Source organism: Delphinus delphis, chromosome 13 (assembly GCF_949987515.2).
Source record: "Delphinus delphis chromosome 13, mDelDel1.2, whole genome shotgun sequence".
Classification (NCBI taxonomy): Eukaryota; Metazoa; Chordata; class Mammalia; order Artiodactyla; family Delphinidae; genus Delphinus; species Delphinus delphis.
Genome location: NC_082695.1, coordinates 48,027,274 through 48,050,550, shown reverse-complemented (window position 1 = coordinate 48,050,550; position 23,277 = coordinate 48,027,274). Strand labels below are relative to the sequence as shown.

Sequence of the window (23,277 nt, the reverse complement as noted above, 5' to 3'; positions counted from 1 at the left end):
GTTGGTGAATAAAAACAATCTAGTTGAAATGAAAGGTAAATAAAACACAATTGTAAGCTAAGTAAAAGGCAGAGCAGAAGAGAGTCCTTGGAGACGAGATCTCCTTTCTAAAGAATCTTTGAACACTGTTTAGGCAACAGGGCAGATACTTGCACATTACTTAGCAATCTAATTTAGGATTACAAGATTAGGACATCAGAGGTAACAAGAATTTTAAAGATATCAATTTCGTGGCCACAAACTTCCATATATACCATTTCCTAAAATCACTGATTCTTCTTTTCTCACCTGCCCTTCACTCATCCCTAATTTTGCATGGTGCATTGCCCTGAGGACACCAAATCTGGATATTTAACAAAGAGACAATTATAAAATAGCGTTTCAGGGAAGTGTCCTTTAAATATAAATGAATGCAACTGGCTTGTAACTTTTTTTATTTTTTAAAAAAATTTATTGAAGTAGAGTTGAAAAAATATGGACCGCTTCACGAATTTGTGTGTCATCCTTGGGCAGGGTCTATGCTAATCTTCTCTGTATCTTTCCAATTTTAGCATATGTGTTACCGAAGTGGGCACTATAACTTTCTCCCTTAAAAATTTTTTTGTAATATAACTGTCTGGTTTTGGTATCAGTGCAATGCTTTCTCATTAGGTGAGTTGGCACATGTCCCCCTTTCCTCTACTCTCTGAAAGATTTTGTATTAGAATGGTATTATTCTTTATGAAACATTTCATAGAATTTACTATTGAAGCCACCTGGGATGGAATCTCCTTGTGAAAGTCTTTTTACTTATAAATTCCATTTTTGTAAGGAGACATTGGGCTATTCAGATTTTCCATTTTTTCATTGAAAGCTTGTTTTTCAGACTTATGGTGCATTTATAGTGCTTTTCTCTGGATTTCAGCCGTTTACTAATACATGCCCCTTCAAGGGTCTCTTTTGAATTCCTAGGGTGTTCTCCAAGGAGTCTCTATTTTGACTGATTGGAATGCACGCGTGTCCAGCTCTGTGTGAGCTCTGTGAAATATGCAGTTTACACCGTCTTGGTTATTCTTTGAACAGACTTGAAGATTTCTGGAGCCATTTTTCTGCATGGATCTCTCTTCTTCATTACATTGCCTTGCAGATTTCCAGCTACTTCTGCCTCCCAGAACTCTGAGTTCTCTCTCCTCCTCTCAGTAAGACTGCTCGCCGCTGTTTTGGTTGCACTTCCCTGTGTCACAGGTCAAAAATGTTTCCAGGCAAAAAGCTGGAAGATAGTAGCACATACAGATTATACCTTGTTTGTATGCAGTAGTAGATTTTAAGTACACTTTTAAGTACACTTTTCTAATAGTTATTTACCTAAACCAGTTTTGGTTACTATTTGTCTGATAGAATGTTTTCACTTACTAAAAAGTTTCAGGTGTTCATATGTCTTTATGCTTTAGATCTTTTTCTTGTAAACAACATATATCTTGATTTTGTTCGTTTTTTAAATCCAATCTGAAAATGTGTCTTGAATAGTAAGTTTAGAAAATTTACATTCAGATTAATTCTTCGTATATTTGTATGTAATTCTAATATTTTGGTTTATTCTCTTTCCATGCTTTCTGTGTCTAATTAAAAACTTATTTTTACTTATTGTCTTTAACTCTTATCTCTCACTTCAAACAGGATGGTATACTTACTAACTTTCTCATCCCTTTGCCACACACTCCTTCTTTCCTTTTTAGTTTGATGTGATCTAGATTTTAATTCTGGGGTAATATGTATATATTTTCTTTCTATTATGCTCACTGTGATTTTAAAGAAAATAAACTTTACTGACATATTTAATTTCTTCTTCATATTTCTTGTAGCATCTCATAGATTTATTGAAAAATAAAAATGTTATTATTTAAAATGCTATTTAGGGACTTCCCTGGCCGTCCAGTGATTAAGACTTTGCCTTCCAATGCAGGGGGTGTGGGTTCGATCCCTGGTCGGGGAGCTAAGATCCCACATGCCTCTTGGCCAAAAAACTAAACCATAAAACAGAAGCAATAGTGTAACAAATTCAATAAAGACTTTAAAAATGGTTCACATAAAAAAAAAATCTTTAAAAAAATATATAAAATGCTATTTAAAAATATTATCCAAAACAATTTTCAGTGCAAGTCTTTTTCGGAAAAAGCTATGGTTTTGAATTCATGTGAATATTTTTTATCATGTTGTAATACGTGAATTAGTTTGGTTGGGTCTAAGCATCTATGTCCAAAATTTTTTCTTTCAATATCTTCAAAATATTGTTCCATCTTCATACTGCTTCCAGGGATGTTGTTGAAAAATGTGTTGCTGATCTGATGATTTCCTTGATCTGCTCCTTCTTTCTGAAGCTTTTAGAAGTTTCTTGTTGTCTTTGATACATTCTTTAATTCCCAGGTGTTTTTCCCCACTAATTTGTCACTTTTAACAATCTAGGAATGCTTGCAATATGACTTTTTTCATTTATTTTTTAATTCCAGGGAATACTTCTCTATTATTTAAAAACAAAATTTCCTTCTTTCAATTTCTATTATGATCTCCTTGAGGTTCTATTATCTGTATTTTTTTATTCTACTTTAATTCTACTTTCCAGATAGCTTAACATTTAATGTTTTCTTATTCTTTATCTTTTAATTCTTCCTTCTGGATAGTTACTCAAGTGGGTCTTCCAATTACTAATTTTTTCTCCCAGTTGTATCAATTCAAATCTGTATAACCATTGTGCTCTTTATGTTGACTATCTTATTTTTCAAATCATTTTTTGTTCTTTTAATGTTGTCTTACTCTACTTCACATTAAAAATATCTTGTTTATATTTTAATATACTTTATTAGATTAATTTAAAATTTTTGATTTTTTTTGTTCTGATGTTTCTATTTCTGAAGGACTTTTATGCAGTGTGTTCTTTTTCTTTGCAAATAATTCTCCTCAAATAGATTGTTATTTTATTCTTTGAGGACATTTCCTCTGGGGCTATCAGATATCCTGTCAGATAATGAGTATGGGAGGTCAGATCTCAGGTTATAAAGCCCTGTATGTTCCAAGGGAGGAGAATGGATACGGTCTTTGATTACAGAGGTCTAGAGACCAGAAAAACCACAAATAATCACTCTTCATTTGGGAAAACTTTTCTCACTAGAGTTTCAAGTTTTGTCTTTTGGGTATAAATTGAATTGAGAGGGATGACTCCTTATGTTGTCCTATTAGCTATTAAAAGAGATGCAATAAAATCTCCCAATATGATTGTCGATTTATTTAGGTCACTATTTACTTTTGCCAGGTTTTGTTTGATACATTTTCAAATATGTAATTGTGCACACATAGACTTAGGGTTTTTATTTCTAACCAATGGGTTAGATAACATTACCAAACATCTCCAAGTAATTCTGGTAATTCTTCTCATTCCTTTAGGTTCAAACGTTCTGTGTCATAGAATTTACTTCTAATTACCATACTATTTCTTAATATTGAGTCTGATAATTTTACTCTTTTATTGAAATATTTGTTCCATTTAAATTTAATTATTGGTATACTTGGGTCAATATCTACCATCTTGCAATTTGCTTTATATGTGACTGATCTCCTTATGTTCACTTTTCTATCCTTTCTTGTCTTTCTTTGAATTAATAAAATATGTTAAATTATTTTATTTTTCCGTCTTTAATTGGTTATACATTCTTTCATTATTTTTTAATGGTCATTTTAAAGATCTCTACTTTAGAGAACAGATATGTGGCTTAATGCATCTAATAAAATTATTAATTTTATCATTTCCTTGATAATGCTTAGATCCTAGAATGGTTGAATCCTATTTACCTACCTTTCCTCTTTTGCCCTACTATTGTCATGCATGTCAATTCTGCATGTATTTTGAATTCTACAACACATTATTATCATCTTTTGCAGTTAATATACTTTCATAAGGACCCACCTATTTACCATTCATTGCTTTTCACTGTTTCCTCTGTTTCCAAGTAGCTGTTTGGAATCTTTTCCTTCTGCTGAAGAATTCTTTCTTGGTTAGTCTGGCTAGAGGTTAATATATTTTATTGATATTTTCAAAGAACCAGCTTTTGGTTTCATTGATTCTATTGATTTCCTGTTTGCAATTTCATTGACTTCTTGCCTAATTTTTCTTTTCTTCTGCTTTCTTTTGGCTTAAATTGCTTTCCTTTCTCTAATTTCCTAAGATAGAAGCTTAGATTTTTAAATTTTAGATATTTTTCTTCTCTAATATATACATTCAATGCTATAAGCTTCCCTATAAGCTTTGCTTTTGCTGCACGCCACATATTCTGATAAGGTGTATTTTCACTTTCATTTAGTTAAAAATATTTTAAAATTTCGCTTGAGACTTCTTTGACCCCCACATTATTTAGAAGAGTATTATTTACTCTCCATTATTTTTCTGTTTGTTTTTCAGCTATTTTTCTGTTCTTGATCTCCAGTTTAATTCCATTGTTTTCTATGAACATTCTTTGAGTGATTACTATTGTATTAAATTTGTCAAGCTGTGTTTTGTAACCCAGAAATGTGGTCTATTCCATTTGAGATTGAGGAGAATGTGTACTCTGCTGTTGTCAGATGGAGTATTCTATAAACGTCAATTAGAACAAAGTGATTGATGGTGCTGTTCAATTCAACTACATCCTTACTGATTTTTTCACTGTTGGAAGTACTGATAAAGAGGTGTTGAAGTCTCCAACTGTAATAGTGGATTTCTCTATTTCTCCTGGCAGTTCCAGCAGTTTTTTAATTATGTATTTTGACATTCTGTTGTTAGGTGCATACACTTTAAAGATTTTTACGTGTTCTTGGAGAATTGACCCCTATATCATTGTGTAATACCTCTCATTACCCTTAATAATTTTTCCTTGTTCTGGAAGTCTGCATCGTGTAATTAACATAGCTACTCCAACTTTCTTTTGATTGTGTTAGCATGTAATATCTTTCTCCATTCCTTTACTTTTAACCTGTGTCTTTATATTAAAGCAGGTTTTTTTTTTGGCTTGTAGACAACATAGTTGGGTCTTGTTTCCTTTTCCACCCCCCATTCTGACAGTCTCTGTTTTTAAATGGCAAATTTAGGCCACTCACATTTAAAGTTATCATTGATATAGTTGGATTGATAAGTAGCATGTTTTTAAGCATTTCCTATTCATTATAACTGTTCTTTTTAAAATCTTTCTGTCATTTTCTTCCTTCTCTGGTTTTAACTGAGTATTTTACATGTTTCCATTTTCTATCCTCTCTTAGTACATCAATAATACTTCAAAAATTTTTTTAGATGATGCCCTAAACTTTGCAATATACATTTTTAACTAATCTAATTCCACTTCCAAATAACACCATACTACTTCATGAGTAGTGCAGGTACTTTATAATAGATCCCAGAACATTTTAATACTATAATACTATATATATATATACACTACTCTACTATAACAGAGTAGTCCCAATTCCTCCCTCCCGTCCCTTGTAAGATTTCTGCCATTCATTTCACTTGTCCAGAAACTATAATCACCTAGTATATTGTTACTATCAATATTATTACTTTGAACAGTTATTTAATAGATAATTCAAAAATAGGAAAAAATAAAAGGCTTTATTTTACTTTCACTTATTCTTTCTGTGACACATTTCCTTTCTTTATGCAGATCTGGGTTTTTGACCTACATAATTTCCCTTCTCTCAGAGAAACTTTTTTTTTTTTTTTTTTTTTTTGTGGTACGCGGGGCTCTCACTTGTTGTGGCCTCTCCCGTTGCGGAGCACAGGCTCCCGACGCGCAGGCTCAGCAGTCACGGGCCCAGTCATGGCTCACGGGCCCAGCCGCTCCGCGGCATGTGGGATCTTCCCAGACTGGGGCACAAACCCGTGTCCCCTGCATCGGCAGGCGGACTCTCAACCACTGCGCCACCAGGGAAGCCCCAGAGAAACTTCTTTTAACCTTTCTTGCAGGGAAGTTTTACTGCAATGAATTCACTTGTTTTCATTTACCTGAGAAAGTCATTATTTCTCTTCATTGCTGAAGGATATAGAATTTTAGTTTGGTATTTCCTTTTTTCTTCCAATCATTTTAAATATATCACTCCATTCTCTTCCTCCTTTCATTGTTTCTGATGAGAAAATCTGATGTAATTCTTATCCTTTTTCCTCAGTAGGTAAGGTGTACCCCCACCTCCTCCCAGCTTCTTTCAAGATTTTCTTTGTCTTTGGTTTTCTGAAGTTTGAATATGATATGCCTAAGTTTTATATTTTTTGGTAGTCATCCTGCTTGGTGTTCTCTGAGATTCCTGGATCTGTAGTTTGGTGTCTGTCATTAATTTTGAAAAATTCACAGCCATTATAACTTCAAATATTTCTTCTGTCTCTTTTTTTCTTCTGGTATTCCACTTACACATATGTTACCCCTTTTGTAAACACCCCACAAGCTCATAATTCTTGGATATTCTTTTTTAAATCATTTCTTCTCTATGCATTTCACTTTGGGAAGTTTCTAGTGATGTATCTTCAAAGTCACTGCTGGTTTCCTCCTTATTCAGTCTACTGATGAGCCCGTGAAAGGCATTCTTCATTCTTTCCAGCATTTTTAATTTCTAGCATATCCTTTTGACTCAGTGTTTCCATATTTCTGCATAAATTACCCATCTATTCTTGCATGTTGTCTACTTTTTCCATAAAGCCCTTAACATATTAATCATAGATATTTTAAATTCCATGTCTAATATTTCCAAAATCTGTGTCATATTTGGGTCTGGTTTGTATGCTTGCTTTACATCTTCAGACTATTTTCTCCTCTCTTTGGCATACCTGTAACTTTTTGTTAAAAACTGGATGTGGTATATTGGATAATAGGATCTGAGATAAATAGGCCTTAAGGGTGAGGATTTATGTTAATTTGGCTCAAAATTGGGCTGTTTTTAATGTTTGCTGTACAGGTAGGTGAAGAGGCTACAGTTTTCTCTAGTGTCCTTTTCTTCTTCTTCCCTTTTGTCTTTGTATTTCTCTAAGAACTCTTTCTTGATCAGATTTGAGTCTTGCAGTTCTTTCAGCTGCAATTCGTTGTTCTTATACTGTAGGCTTGTTGATGTAGTGGTAAAGTGAGGAGAGGAAGCCTGTTATAATCTTTTTATTAAAATTGGTTTTTTAATGGGACTGAGTTTTGGGGCTATCATGTTCAAAATGTTTCTCAGTACCTCTCCACCTACCCCTAACATGAGACAGGACAACCAGAGGGGGTTGGAATTGGCTAATTTCTGTTTCCTAAGGTGAGGTAAAGCTCTGGTAAAGTATTTTCTCTTAGAGAGTAGTTCTTTTTTAAGGAGAATGCTCTGGATATATTTTAAAATGGATACTTTCCTTCATCTCCTGCCAGAAACAGGTGGGAATTTTTCTGCTTTACCATTAGAACTTGGCAGGGTTCCTAGAGGGAAAACCCAGGAAAATGTGGGGTCCCAAAGTGTTTCTCACTCTGAAGCTAGTGCACTCTCAGGCTCCAACAATTCATCAAAATTGTCATTTAAGCGTTCCCATTAGATTGTGGATGTAGCAGCTTCTGCTCCAGATAAACCAATCTCAGCTGTGACTCTCTCCAGATTTCAGGGTGGCAGTTTACTCTGTGACCCCATTTCTCTGATGAGTCTAAGAAAAATTCTTGGTTTTCAGTATGTTTAGCTTTTGTCTTGTTGTAAGGACAGGACTGATGACTTACAAGCTTTTTACATAGCAGAGCTCTAAAAATTTAATTGCTTTATATGTTTAGTGCAGGTTTGCAGGCAACATATTCTTGCAGTTTCTGCTTGTCTAAAAACCTCTTTATTTTACCTTCATGGAGGTAAGGAATATTTTTACTGGGTAAAGAATTCTAGGTTGGCAGTTTTTCTTTTCAGTTCCTTAACTGCATCACTGCACTATGTTCCAGCTTCCATCATTAGTCTTATCATCCCTCCTTAGAAGGTAATGTGTCTTTTCTCACCTCTTACTGCTTTTAGGACTTTCTCTTTGTCATTGCTATCCAGCAGTTTTACTGTGACATGCCTGGGATAGGTTATCTTTTCATAGATCCTTCCAGAGATTCCTAAAGATTTTTGAAGATACTCAGCTATGACTTTTTCAAGTGTTTCTTCTGGTCCATTCTTTTTTTTTCTTCTTCTGGGATTCTTATTACACATTTGATAGGCTTTCTTTGTGCTTTAGGTTTGGGTTTCCATTGTCCTTCAGTTTACTAATCCTGTCATCTGCTACTTCTGGTTTGCTGTTAAACCTATTAGATAAATTTCTAGTTTCAGATATTATATTCTAAATTCTAGAATCTCCATTATATGTTTTCCTTGTGTAGTCCAAGTGTCTGGTGAAACTCAATATTTTCATGCATTTTCTACAACATTTTCTCTATTCTCCTGAATGGATTAATTATAATTGTTTTAAAGTTTTTCATAACCTCAATATCTGGACTGCATTTTATTCTTTTATTATTGTCTATTTATTCCTCCTTAGCCTGGTCATATTCTCTTATTTCTTGGCATAGCTATTACTATTTTATTGAATCTTTCTGATAATGTTATCACATCCTGAGAATATTTTCCCTTTTTTTATGCTAGGCAGATGGAGTTGGGTGCTTGGTTGACGTTTTAATAAGGCTTAGTCTACCGCTGGTTTGTTCTGTCATTAGGGCTTAGCCTTCTGAATCTTTTCAATGAGAGTATCCTTATGTTCATTGGGGCCCTTCCTGTAGTTAGTCTTTGCCCTCTCAGCAGAATGACATGAGTACTGTGATCCTTTGAGAGATTTTTGGCTTACCTTTTTAGTTTTCTGCACTGAAGTGTTTTAGAATTATGTAAATGTTTTTTAAAAAAATGTCTTCATTTGTGACTTCACAGTTTTCTACTTTTCTCTCTATCCCGTGTGCTGGCTGAAAACTCAGCTTCCTCTGCAGAGGCCCTCTGTCCTGCCAAGCCAGTCTTAGTCTATAGCACCAATTCCCCCAAATCAGTAAAATACCATCACGGTAAAATTGGCTTCAGATCATCAGTTTACTGTGGTTCTGGTATATTCGCTGGAGTCACTTCCCGTGAAAGGTCTTTGTTTCCTGAGATCGTGTACAATTCATCTCTGGTTTCCATTCCAGCTTGTTTGCTTCCCACCCCACATAGCTTCAAAATTCAGCAAATGTGCCATGTATTGAGGCTTCTGTAGTCTCCACTTTTGGCACTCCAGCTAATCTGATGACCCAAAGTCCTACTATTTCCCTAACGGGAACTGCCTCCTGCAGACGCCTGTACCAGAATTCTGTATCAGCCTTGTTGTGGACAGGCATTCTTTTTACCACGGCAATGGTGGGGAGGAAACAATAGCAGAACTCTAGCTCCACCACTGCTACTTTCCCTCTCAAAATAACCCCAGGCTGTCAACCCTGTCCTGGTTAAAGTCTAGAATTGACCCCCCCAAACCCACCATTTCACAACAATCTCCCTATTACCCTAGAGGAATTTTATACTTTTCTTCTTTTCTTGGTATTTTCCCTGTCTAGTTTCTCTGTGGTTACTTTGGGAGAAGCGGATCAACTATCATGCCATTTTAGTGTCTTACTAGAAAACAGATCTAGAACTCTTTTTAACTTAATTATATTAGTTTATTTTTTGTAATAATGTTGTTTATTGATTTACTCATACTACCATCTATAGATAATTAAAGCTCATTATCTAACACTGAAATAACCATTTTAAAATAAAATATATATAAAGTAAATATTCAAACAAATGCTAACTCACAATAGATAATATAACAATTCTTATTTTTATCAATGTTTTACTTCTTGAGCAATGTTTTCCAAGTGTCATCTACCCAGCAAATTGCATCAGAATGATCATTTCTGTATGTGAGTGTCTGTGTGTGGGTGTGTGTACAGGGAGGGGAGAGGTTGTTAAATCCACGTTCATGGGCCTTTTTCACAACTAATGAATTTAAATTTCTGGAGGTGGGACCCAATAATTTACATTTTAACAAGTTTCCTCTCCCAAGGAGATTATGATCCATGTTACATCTTGTGAGCCACCACTTCTAAGTCTCTGATACACACATATTTCTTTTCTAAAATGTTCAAACAAATGCAAATTGTTATTAACATCATTGTCATAATTAATTTTAAATGATTAATGAAATTGGCTTTAGTTTTCCTGGTTTAATTATTTGCTAACAACACTAGTTTAATTAATTGTTCATGTCGACAAATACATGATTCCTGTTTTCACAATTTTCATAATCCCACCCAGAAAGCAAATCTTTTATCAATGCAAGGCATGGCCCACCTGTCACCATTTCATGTTGCACTGATTTGCTAATTTGATACTCTCTAAACAGTGCTATATTAATTTCTGTTCTCAGCCTTTTATTCAGTCTAAACATTTCCAAAGGACTAACATCTAGCAAGTTCTGCCTAGGTACGCACAGGCATCAATTCCACTATTGAAAAGAAGTACCTTCAATAACTCAGATGAACATGCATTTGCTATGGGAGGGGAGTGGAGAATGTGGAATTATATGTATTTTAACATTCTCCCTGGGGAATCCTCTCTTTAGAGGTAAGACAACTATTTTTTCTCAAGCCTTAGAACCAAAAGATTAAATTACTTTAACTTTCTCCAGGAAACTGAATTGGATAGTTCATTGCTTACAACGTCCCAAAACTCATTCTTTAGGAAAAGAAAGTGCTTTCTTCCATGATTCTATTGTGGTTTTCGGCATCTCTCTTTACAGAAAAGAGTAGAAAACCCTAAACATTTCATGTATGCTGGGCATCCTGTTACAAATGTATTTGTTTCTGTACTTATTGTTTAAAGTCTTTAGACCATGGCTGCTTTGTTTACTTCATACAACCAGCCATAGCACAGTCCTTGAACTATCAAAGGTCCTTGGTAAATGTATATTGAATCTCTGAGTTTTGGGTTACTTCCTAGAATTTTAGGGGTGTTTCGCTTTCATCCTTATATACAACCTGCAGGAAAGATATATTTTCCTTGAAACATCTTCCTGCTGAATTTTAAGTACGTAGCAAGCAATTATCTTAACCCAAAAACTTGTGTGTCAAACAACCTACTTACTCATTTTCTTTCCTTTTTATTAATTGCCACAATTTTGGCTCTGAGTACCTATCTCACTAGGTTGAGGAGAAATTTCCCTCTTATCTCACTGCCATTTTTACTAGGTCAGGAACCAAAGTACAAACTTAGCAGAGCACTGGGAACTGAAATGCAGATTTGAAGAAGAGGATTTTAAAGGCATAAATGATTGCTGACATATGAATAAAATGTATCTCCCCAAAAAGTTCAGCAAAGTGTATCATATCTGGGAAAGACATCTGGCTTCAAGATGGCAGGCTAAGTATAAGAGGAAGACTGAAAACAGATTAAATCTTGATGTATTAAAAATTCCAATCCTGTATGTGTATTAAAAATTTAAAGCAAACCACCATTCTAGAAATAGGCTGTAAAACTTCTATACGTATAGAGAATTAAATGGAACAAAGAAAATGTAATCAGGCCAATAACAGAAGAAATGTTAAAAATGAGAAAGAAAAAGAGAGTATTGTAAATATGAAACATGAAATAAGATGGCAGAAATAAGTTCAAATAAATTAACAATAACTAGTTTGTTTAAAGAATATTCATTCTTTGTATTAAAAATAAAGCTATAATTTATTTTCTAGACACATGTCTAATACAAAGTGACACAGGATGATGGAAAATAAATAAATAAGAAAAAAGATTCTAGCAAATAGTAACAAAGAGAAAACGGTTTAACTCTATCAACAACATTCAGAATTCAAGGCACAAAGCATTAAAAGGATCAAAGAGAGGCATTTCTTTTCCATAAAAGGAAAAGAAAATAATATAATAATACATTATTATTATATTTATATAATATTTATAATATATAAATATTATATATTATTTATAATACATAAGTATTATATATTTATATAAATAATATATAAAATTATATAAATAATATTATATATATAATAATGTAATATTATATAATGTATAATATCTGTAGTAAAATAAAAATTTATGAGACAGGCACAGGTGCATATTTTCCTTTAATTCTTCAGGTATGGTTTCCTTTTGTTCTTTGAACATATTTAAAACAGCTCATTTAAAGTCTTTGTCTAGTAAATCCAATATCTGGGTATCCTCAGGGAAAATTTTTATCAATTGATTTTTTTCCTCCAAGTATGAGCCATACTTTCTCATTTATCTACATTTTTTATAATTTATTTCTTTTGAAAACGGAACATTTAAACATTAAAAAGTTTGTCGCTGCTGTTTGTTGTTGTTATTGTCTTTTTTTTGTTGTTTTCTTGTTTAGCAGGTTTCCTGGATAAATTCTTTTACGGTCTGTATTCTTTTTAATGTGCCCACTGACATCTGTGCTCAGTTAGCTTAATGATTAGCTAATGATTGGACAGAGATTTCTTTTAATGCATGAACAAGTCCTTCAGATTTTGAACAAGGTTTTTGCGTGATCTGGGAGGCACTGATTTAATGTTCAGATGTGAAGTTTACAAGTCTACCTTAACTTTTATTTCCTACTCGTGCAGAACTTCAAGTTCATCCAGAGTTGAAGAGCTTAGGGCCCTCTCAGTTCTTTCATAGCTGTGCCCACAGCCTTGTGTATGCACATGGCCTTCCAGATTTCTAGGAATATTTCAGAGCTTTTCAAAGTCACCTACATATATCTCATTCAAAAGCTTTCTATTTTAAGAATTTCAATCTGTTTGATGTTTCTCTCAATTGTTATTGCTACCTCAAGAGGTTGGGATATTAAATGATTGTGGCTGATTGATTCTGAAAAACACCCCCAGAGAAAAGGCTGTCTGCATTGGACCAGCTCAGTGTCAGGCCAAAGAAAAGACAAGCCTTTCTGGTGGGATTGCCCAGGAAACTACCAGACAGGTCAGATAATGACACCTATCTGGGAACTGGGCTTTAAAGGCAATCCCACCCTGTTATTTCACCTCTTAGGCTGTTAGGCTGCTGCTTTCAGCATGCTTGTGGAAGTATTGGTTTTCAAGGCTACTGTGGGGTTGATGAAGAGTCATGAGGCTAGGAAAAGTAGAAATAACACAAAGCTCACTTGCTTACCAAGATTCAGCCAATTTTCTTGAATAATCAGTCTCCAGGTTGCTGAATATCTTTGGCTAATTTCCACACTTCTGAAAATGTTAATTTTGACAATTTTGTGTGTTATCACTGCTCTTATGGAGGAGAGGATTGTTGGAGGTCCTTACTGCACCATTCTTGCTGACATCCAGAAAAGAGTTCTTAGATTTGACACCAAAAAGCATGATCCATAAAATTTAAAAAATTGATAAATTGAACCTTGTGAAAATTAAATCTTTTTCTCTGTGGAAGACTCTGTTAAAAGGATAATAGGGACTTCCCTGGTGGCGCAGTGGTTAAGAATCCGCCTGCCAATGCAGCGGTGTGGGTTCAAGCCCTGGTCTGGGAAGATCTCACATGTTGTGGAGAAACTAAGCCCGTGTGCAACAACTACTGAGCCTGTGCTCTAGAGCTGGTGAGCCACAACTACTGAAGCCTGCGCACCTATAGCCCATGCTCCGCAACAAGAGAAGCCACCACAATGAGAAGCCCGCGCACCCCAACAAAGAGTAGCCCCTGCTCGCCGCAACTAGAGAAAGCCCACACGCAACAATGAAGACCCAACGCAGCCAAAAATAAATAAATTTATTTTAAAAAAAGGATAATAAAACACATCACATAGTGAGAGAAATATTTGCAAAACACATGTATGATAAAGGACTTGTATCTAGAATATATAAAGAACTCTCAAACTTCGATATTTAAAAACCATCAATCAGGGCTTCCTTGGTGGCTCAGTGTTTGAGAGTCCGCCTGCCGATGCAGGGGACACGGGTTCGTGCCCCGGTCCGGGAAGATCCCACACGCCGCGGAGCGGCTGGGCCCGTGAGTCATAGCCACTGAGCCTGTGCGTCTGGAGCCTGTGTTCCGCAACAGGAGAGGCCACAACAGTGAGAAGCCTACGTATCGCCAAAATAAATAAATAAATAAATAAATAAATAAAAATAAAACCCATCAATCAAATTAGAAAGTGGCTGAAAGACTTGAACTGACATTTTTCAAAAGAGAATATGAAAATGGAAAATAAGCATATAAAAATATGTTCAACATCTTTAACCAGTAGATAAATGCAAATTAAAACCATAGCGGGGTATCACTAAACAACTATCAGAAGAGCCAAGTTAAAAATAGTGATAATACCAAATGTTGGTGAGGATGCAGAAAACCATTAAATGTTGTGGGCACTCTGGAACAGAGTCTGGTAGCTCCCTATAAAATTAAAAATGGACTACCATGCAACCCAGAAATTGCACTATGGTGTATATGTGCCAAAGTAATGAAAACTTTTTTTCATGCAGAAACTTGGGCATGAATATTCTTAGCAGCTTTAATACAGTAGCCCCAAACGGGAAACTATCCAAATGTCCTTCAGTGACTGTATGGTTAATGAAGTAAGATACATCCATGCCATAGAATACTACTCAGGAATAACTTGTTATTGAAAACTGCAATGACTTGCATGAACGTAAAATAAAGTATGTTGAGAGAAAAAGCTAATATCAAAGGGATATATACTGCATGATTCCATTCATGCAACACTTGTGAAATAACAATCACAGAGATGCAAAACAGGTTAGTGACTGTTGAAGGTTAAGATGAGGAGGCAGGAGTGAGTGTGGCTGTAAAGAAGTAGAATAGAGGAGTCTTGTGATGATGGTTCAATTAAGTATCTTGATTGTTGTAGTGGTTACTTAAAGCTATGCATGTGATAGATCTGCATAGAGCTATACCCCTTTCCCCCCATGCATAAATGAGTGCATGTATAACTGGTGAAATCTGAAAAAGCTCGATGGGTTGTACCAATGATGACAGTGCAGAATTACCAATAAAATACCAGCCATTCAAATCAAGCAATGTGTTAAAAGGACAATGTATCACAACTGTGGTGAGGATCATTAGTTATCTACTAAATACTCAGTTTCCTTCTTCCCTAGTAACAAACCCCCAATTTTAATCCAGTCACTAATATAACCAGCTTAAAAATTATATTCCTCTCAATCTCTTGGAGGTTGGATGGCTAACAAAATGCAAGGAGAAATTGTGGGTTAGGACTTCTGGGAAACTACTGTTATCCAAATCCCCTTTTTTTCATTTTTCCTGCCTCTAATGAGGACATGATGCCTACATCTCTAGTGGTCATCTTGGGACAACGAGTAAAAACCAAGAGAAGACAAAGACTTCCTCCCTTATATCCTTAAACTACTGAACCAATGCCAGCAACTGCTTTACTCTAGACCTGATTATTTCAGAAATATGAGCCTTCGTGTGTTTAAACCGCCATAGCCAGGTCTCTCTTACTAGCAGCTGAATGCAATCCCTAACTGATACAGTGACCAAGAAGGTTTAGCCATGTATTGTAAAGATGGATCAACGTGAGAAATTCTATCAAGGTAAATCTCTTTGTTAACAGACTCAAGGAGAAAATTATATGATTATTTTAATGGATGCTGATTAAAAATTTTATAAAATCTAACATGCATTCATGGTAACAACTCAAAAAATGAGAAGTATGAACTTTCTTAATGCATTAAAGCTATCTGGTAAAAACTGATGCAAAGTCACATTTAATAATGAAATATTAAAAACATGCTCAGTAATGTCAGAAATAAGAACAGAATATCATATTATCATTACTATTATTGATCGTTATGCTGGAGAGTGAAACTAAAACAGTAAAACAAAAATATGCCTCAAAGATTAAAAAGATAATGGTCTACCTAGAACATTTAAGAAAATCAACTAATAAACAGTGGAACTGATAAAAGAACTTAGCAAGTTGGTAGGATAAAATTTCCCATGCAAAAATCAATTTTTCCTATTTTTCATCAGTAAAAACTTAAAAATCAAAATGTAGAATAAGAACCTATGTACAACAGTAACAGAAATCTAAGATGCCTGGTTTAAAAAAAATAACTAAAAAAAATGCAAATGTTTATGGAGAAAATAATAAAACTATTCAATGATACATACAGATTTAAATAAACAGAGAAGTATGCTATGTTCATAAATGGAAATATTCAATATTAGGAAAATATCAGTCCTCCCCAAATTAGTCTAGTCATAGAAATGTACATAAAAACAAAATGAGATTATTTTATGCAAAAGTTAAAAAAAAAGTCTGGTAATAAAAAGTGTCAGTAAAAGTGTAGAAAACAGGTTCATTCCTAAGTTATTCTTAGAGGATGAATATATTGATTTACCCACTTTAGGCAGAAATTTGGAAGTACAATTAAAAATAAATTTTCTGACCCTGTGACCTTGCAATTCTATTTCTAGATATCTGCCTGAGGGCAAAAGAATGTTTGCTGTAGCATTATTTGAATTATCAAAATATTGAAAACAAACATCATGTCTTTCCAAAAGAAGTTCAAGTAAAACATGGAATGTATATTTTACGGAATACGGTCTATGAATTAAAATACACAATCCATAGATATCAACACACATTACTCTAAAAATTATATATTGTACAATACATGGAATATGACAACACTTAAATAAAAACAAATAGATAAAATAATTTGAAACAGCACACATATACACTAACTAAAGGTAAAAAAAAACATGGAGATATGCACCGAAGATATAATATTGATTACCTAGAGGAATGGGAAAGGATCCTAGGATTGAGGAGGTCAAAGAGGATTTTAGATTTAGATATAACTTTTTTGAAAATGTAAAAGGAAATTGGAATTATATCTTAGTTGTGCAATTAAAAATGAATTTAAAGGGTCTGGTGAATATTGTATAAGTGCATTTCGATGGTGCTCAGTTAAAGGGTAGAACAAAATTTTGTACCATGCTGAATTAATACAGGTATACTTACAGAGATTTGCATTTGACACATGGTTGGGGGCACCTATAGGCATAAATCAACCAAATCACATAGTAAGTGCTATGACAGAGTTGGGAATAGAGAAGAAGAAGTTGCTGGTATTCTCTTAGGAAACAGAAGGAGGTAAATTTGAGTTTTGAATTTGAAGGGAAAAGAAGAATTTTAAGTGAAGGAGGTCAGAGTGAGCAGAGTGACTGCAGGCCAGGGGAGCAGCCCGTACCAAAGGTGTGAGTCTAGAGAGGGTCTGACATGTTTGAAGGATAGCGTTTGCTGGCTTGACTGTGTATTCAGAGGGAAAGGTCGTGGAAGCTGTAAAGAGAACAGAGGCTGGAGATTAAAAATCGGTGCCAGATTGTGGGGCCTTTCTGCAGCAGAAATACATATGTTGTTTTCTTGATCTCTAAGACCTTCCCCAAATTTTCTACTTGTTCTACCTATTCTTAAGTTTCTAGCTCAAATCCTATGATGCCTTCCCCATCTACCTCAATCTATTTTGAGTTTTTCAGAATGTTTTTAGTGCCTATAGTCTATATACATCACTTTAATACTTAAGTGCCTTCCTTCTGGCAGGTTCTTAGATTGTTTTAGGTGTCTTGACCATCCAAAAAAATTAAATTGGGTTATATACTTGTCATGTATCGTGAAATCACTAAAATGGGTGTTAGGATCATAATGGATGCCTGTATGTTCTAAGTTGAACTAAGAGGAGATAAAGTGGTACCTTCTAGGCACTCCAACAAAATTAGCCATTAATATGGGCAACAGTACAAAGAGTAAGTTCACAGGAAGGCATTCATTTGAGTATCCATTTTATTAGCTCTGTTTCTTTGAACGGTTGTTTGCCTTCTTTGTTACTCATTTTCATCATTTATAAAGTAGGGATGATAATAACACATTTAATTTTTTTGGCCTTTTGCAATATGCCGGGAACACGGCTGTTCTTTTTCTTTTAAAAACACGTAACAGGTACAAATCGGCACCATGACACTTACATAAAATAATTGTTATATTTCTTTAGTTTTCTAAATCAAATCAAATCTAGCTTAATCACCACCTGTCAGGGTTTTGAAAAATCATCTGACTAGTCCTCACCCACAACCCTTGGGATTGATACGAGCTTTAGGTTTAGTTTAGAGAAGTTGGACTTTGTATGTGTATCATTTTATGTGCTTATTATTCAGTTTTAGAGGTCAATTTAAAGGCAGGTGCCTTTGCAGCTGAATGAATTCCCTCCATTCTTTCCATGCCAAATTCAGCCTCTAACACTGCTGTAAGGCAGTAGTTCTCAATAGGGGCGAGGGAGATTTGGGCCTCCAGGAAACATTTGGCAAGGATAGGTGACATTTTTGGTTGGCACAACCTGCAGGGGAGGTGCAATTGACATCTAGTGGGTAGACACCAGGGATGCTGTTAAACATCCTGCAATGCCAGGACAGCTCCTGACTACAAAGAATTATCCAGTCCAATATATCAATAGGGCCAAGGTTGAGAAACTGCTCTCAGGGTTACCAATGATAATGTAGACAGAACCATGGGAATTTTGCTGTTTACTGAGAACTAATGAGTATGACCAGAACTCAATTGATCACATAACCCACTAGGACTCCACCCAATTTAGATGCAGAGTTCCAACTACATCTTTCTCCTTCCCCAAAATGCTCTAGCTTCTCTCCTTCCTCCCAACTATGATGAAATTGCAGGTTCCTTTCAAAAAATAACAGTTTGGTTCTTTCAAACAAGGACCAGTTCTTAAAGTTTCTTAAGAATGGATCTTGAAACCCAGAGAAGGTGGTTAGAAAGGCTAGAACATGGTAGACTGGCTGTCCATCCTACCTCAGAAAATCAAGGTTGGAATTAATATCTCTTTAAATGATCCTATAACATTTTTCAAAATAGAAAACTGAGACTTGGGAGAGGTAAGGTCACTTGTCTAAGACCACTAAGGTATTAAAGAGCTAGAGCCAGTTAACTGAAACCTAAGCTTAGCAGTTTTCTTCAATAAGAAAAGATCTTATTTAATTATGAAGTTGATAGATGGCCTGAAGTCACTTTCAAGGTCACTTTGTCCAGGTAAACTTAAAACAGATGAAAAGTAATACATGTTCCCCTGTAGCACATGTTTTAAAGTATTTTAGTGAAATATAATATACACACTCAAAAGTGCACATATCATATGTGCAGGCTCGATGAATTGTTACAAATTGAATCTACCTACGTAACCAGTAAGCAGATCCAGAAACAGTATATTATCAGCACCCCAGAAGCCCTCTTAAAGTCTCTTCCAGTCATGAATCTCTTCTCTCCCCATAGTGTAACATCCGTTTTCATATTGGATCATCTACAGGTGTCTCTCAGGAGCCCTTATAATACCAACAATACCCAATTCTATTTTTTTGTACATTAAAAAAAATTGAAGTGTAGTTGATCTACAATGTTGTTTCAGGTATACAGGTATACAGCACAGTGATTCAGCTATACACACATATATATATATATATATATATACAGCCACACGTATATAAATACATATATTCTTTTTCAGGGTCTTTTCCCTTATAGGTTATTACAAAATATTGAGTATAGTTCCCTGTGCTATACAGTAGGTCCTTGTTGGTTATCTATTTCATACATAGTAGTATGTATATGTTAATCCCGTCTTCTTAATTTATACCCCCTCACCTCTATCCCCTTTGGTAACCACAGGTTTGTTTTCTATGTCTGTGGGTCTATTTCTGCTTTGTAAGTAAGTTTATTTGCATCTTTTTTTTTTTAGATTCCACATGGCTTGGCTTGGCTTTTTTATTTTTTTATTTTTTTTGCGTTATGCGGGCCTCTCACTGTTGTGGTATCTCCCGTTGCGGAGCACAGGCTCCGGACGCGCAGGCCCAGTGGCCATGGCTCACGGGCGCAGTCGCTCCGCGGCACGTGGGATCCTCCCGGACCGGGGCACGAACCCGCGTCCCCTGCATCGGCAGGCGGACTCTCAACCACTGCGCCACCAGGGAAGCCCTTGGCTTGGCTTTTTTAGATTCCATGTTTTGGCTATGGCAATTAATGCTGTTATGAACGCTGGGGTTCATGTATCTTTTCGAATTATAATTTTCTCCAGATATATGCCCAGGAGTGGGATTGCAGGATCATGTGGCAACTCTGTTTTTAATTTTTTTAGGAACCTCCATACCATTCTCCACAGTGGCTATTCCAATTTACATTCCCATCAACAGTGTAGGAGGGTTCCTTTTTCTCTACACCCTCTCCAGCACTTATTACTTGTAGACTTCTTCATGATGGCCATTCTGACTGGTGTGGGGTGATACCTCACTGTAGTTTTGATTTGGTTTTCTCTAATAATTAGCAACGTTGAACATTTTTTCATGTGCCCGTTGGCCATCTGTATGTCTTTGGAGAAATGTCTATTTAGATCTTCGGCCTATTTTTTTATTGCATTGTTTGTTTTTTTGACATTGAGTTGTATGAGCTGTTTGTATATTTTGGAAATTAGTCCCTTGTTGGTTGCATCATTTACAAATATTTTCTCCCCATTCTGTGGGTTGTCTTTTTGTTTTGTTTATGGTTTCCTTTGCTGTGCAAAAGCTTTTAAGTTTAATTAGGTCCCATTTGTTTATTCCCAATTCTATTTTCTCTATTTTTCATCTCTCTGTCTTTTTTTTTCCTCCTCCCTCCCTCTTTCCCCATTTTTTCTCTTCTTTTCCTTTCTCCCTCCTTGTATTCCTTTATTCTTGGCTACCACGAGTTCACTAAACATTTTCTTCCATTACTTTTAACAAATTTTGGCCAGTATAAAAGAGAATAGGTACTGAAGTAGAGAACTATTATGGCAGAAGGAAAATACTGCAAAGTTATGCCACAGTCACAGTAATGTTATTTGCTCATCTAAATCCGTTACTACTAAGCACCTGGGTTCTATGGAAGTTGGCATTACAAATATGACTTTTAGAATAAAATCCCATATGACTGGAAGAAAACCATGTAGACTGCCAAAAACAGTAAACAGGGAAATGGCAGGCAGTATTAAAACAAACAAAAAACTCCTGTCCCTCCTGGATTCTTCTTTCAATTCCATCCTGCTTGGGAGTGTGTTTAACATTAAAGATCAATAATTTATCACTTTTAAACATTCCATAGACCAGTTTCCCCCTCATATAGTAAAGCTTGGTAAAATTTAACCACTTAGGGAATTGCCATAGTATTTGAATTACAGAGCATAGGAGCCTCTTTTTGAACAGTGGGACTGAGGAATTGAAGAAGTAGGAGTTACACCTGTTTTATAAATTAATTATTCTGCCACAGAACTTTATGCTAGGATCTGGGGAATAATCAGCCATATGAAATCGGAGTTTTTCTTGTTTGTTAAAAAACACCTCAGTCTTATTTCTGAGTACATTCAGTTCCTCAAACTAAGTGAAAAGTCCTGCCAGACAGAGGGCTTGCTGACTCTAAGGAATAGAATAAAGACACATCTATCTGTAATTAGCACGTTAGTTGATTTAGTAGTACAAATGGTTACTACCACAGTATTTGAAGACAGTTGCAAATAGCTTAAACATTCCTAGGATCTTCTTCATCTGTGAATTTGCTTAGCCTGTCCTTTCTTCATAGAAAATGCAAAATCTGAGCTTTGGTAAAATTTTCACATATGTGGATTAGTGAAGTTCTATTAAATGAAATAGTCCTATAAAAGTCTGGGGAGGGCTTCCCTGGTGGCGCAGTGGTTGAGAGTCCGCCTGCCGATGCAGGGGACACGGGTTCGTGCCCCGGTCCGGGAGGATCCCACATGCCGCGGAGCAGCTAGGGCTGTGAGCCACGGCCGCTGAGCCTGCACGTCCGGAGCCAGTGCTCCGCAGCGGGAGAGGCCACAATAGTGAGAGGCCCGCGTACCGCAAAAAAAAAAAAAGTCGGGAAATTACTACACGTTCAAAAGCTATGCCTGGTCATACCGACAAATCAGCTGTTTTTCAGTTGATTTAGCTTCCAAGTCCATCTTAACGTGGCACAATCTACTTAATGAACTATGCTGTGATTGAATGGGCCATTAAGAGAGCCCCAAGTTGTCCAAATTTGGATCTGAAGTCTTTTCTCATTGAAATGTGGGGAAAATTAGTTATATATTTTTTCTTGCAAAAGTTGAAAATATGTGTATTTTTTTTTTTTTTTTTTTTTGCGGTATGTGGGCCTCTTACTGCTGTGGCCTCTCCCGTTGCGGAGCACAGGCTCCGGACGCGCAGGCTCAGCGGCCATGGCTCACGGGCCCAGCCGCTCCCCAGCATGTGGGATCTTCCCGGACTGGGGCACGAACCCACGTCCCCTGCATCGGCAGGGGGACTCTCAACCACTGCGCCACCAGGGAAGCCCTAAAATATGTGTACTCTTGGAGCACAATACTTCTTCCAAATATATTTATGAAATACAAATTATTCTATTTTACAATTACTTATCAATCTTCATTGAACATTCTTTTCTGGTATTTTTTTGTTGTTGTTCTGACTGGGATTTTGATTAACCACTCAACTGATGGCTTAATATAGGATAAAATTCAGCAGTTATTCCTGAGTTATTCCTGAGTTATTTCTAAGCAGATATTGTTAGAAGAAACAAAACTTTTTCTCATATTTCATAGGTAGCTTATCACATTACCTCTTATTTTTAAAAAAAAACAGGAAATTTACACTAAATAATAAATTCTATAATTGCTTGAAACAATTTTTGTTCTCAGCTTGTAATACCTGGATATTTCAAAGACAAATATCAATGCATTATATTTAAGGTAATACAACTGAATTCAGGTTTTCAAGAAGGGGTGATATCAGAGTTTTTAACAAGATTTTTATGGGGCAAAAATTGGGATTATGTATATGAAATTATTTTGAAATTTTTTAAAATCAATGTTAATGTTCCATATTTGTCCTGTGGCTTTGGCTGCCTTCCCAGCCCAGAATGTAATGTAACAAGCATAGTATTATCAATCATGGCTGGAATTAATCTCAGTTAACTAGCCAGTGACATAGGAAGCCTCCCCCACCCTGAGAAAATGGGACAAATTTACAAATGCAAGACTTGGGAAAGACCTTCAGGAAAGTTCCTGAGACTATGGCCTGACCTGAGTGTGGGGAAAGGCTGAAGAAACCCCAGGATTTAGGTAACTGTGTAATGAGAGTTATTTGTAGAATTTCAGTTTAATATATTTTTTAGTTTTGCCTAAAAATACTCCAGAGGGGATGGTTTCCCCCTGGTGCACTGTATGACTACACCAAGCA

At 35.6% G+C, this 23,277-nt stretch overlaps 1 non-coding gene across 1 annotated transcript; it reads right to left on the bottom strand.

Annotated features, from left to right (window-relative positions):
* Positions 1-468: 468 nt before the first annotated feature.
* On the bottom strand, positions 469-575 carry LOC132436697 (U6 spliceosomal RNA). The gene has a single exon (XR_009521850.1). It is a non-coding gene; the product is annotated as a U6 spliceosomal RNA (small nuclear RNA).
* Positions 576-23,277: the final 22,702 nt, after the last annotated feature.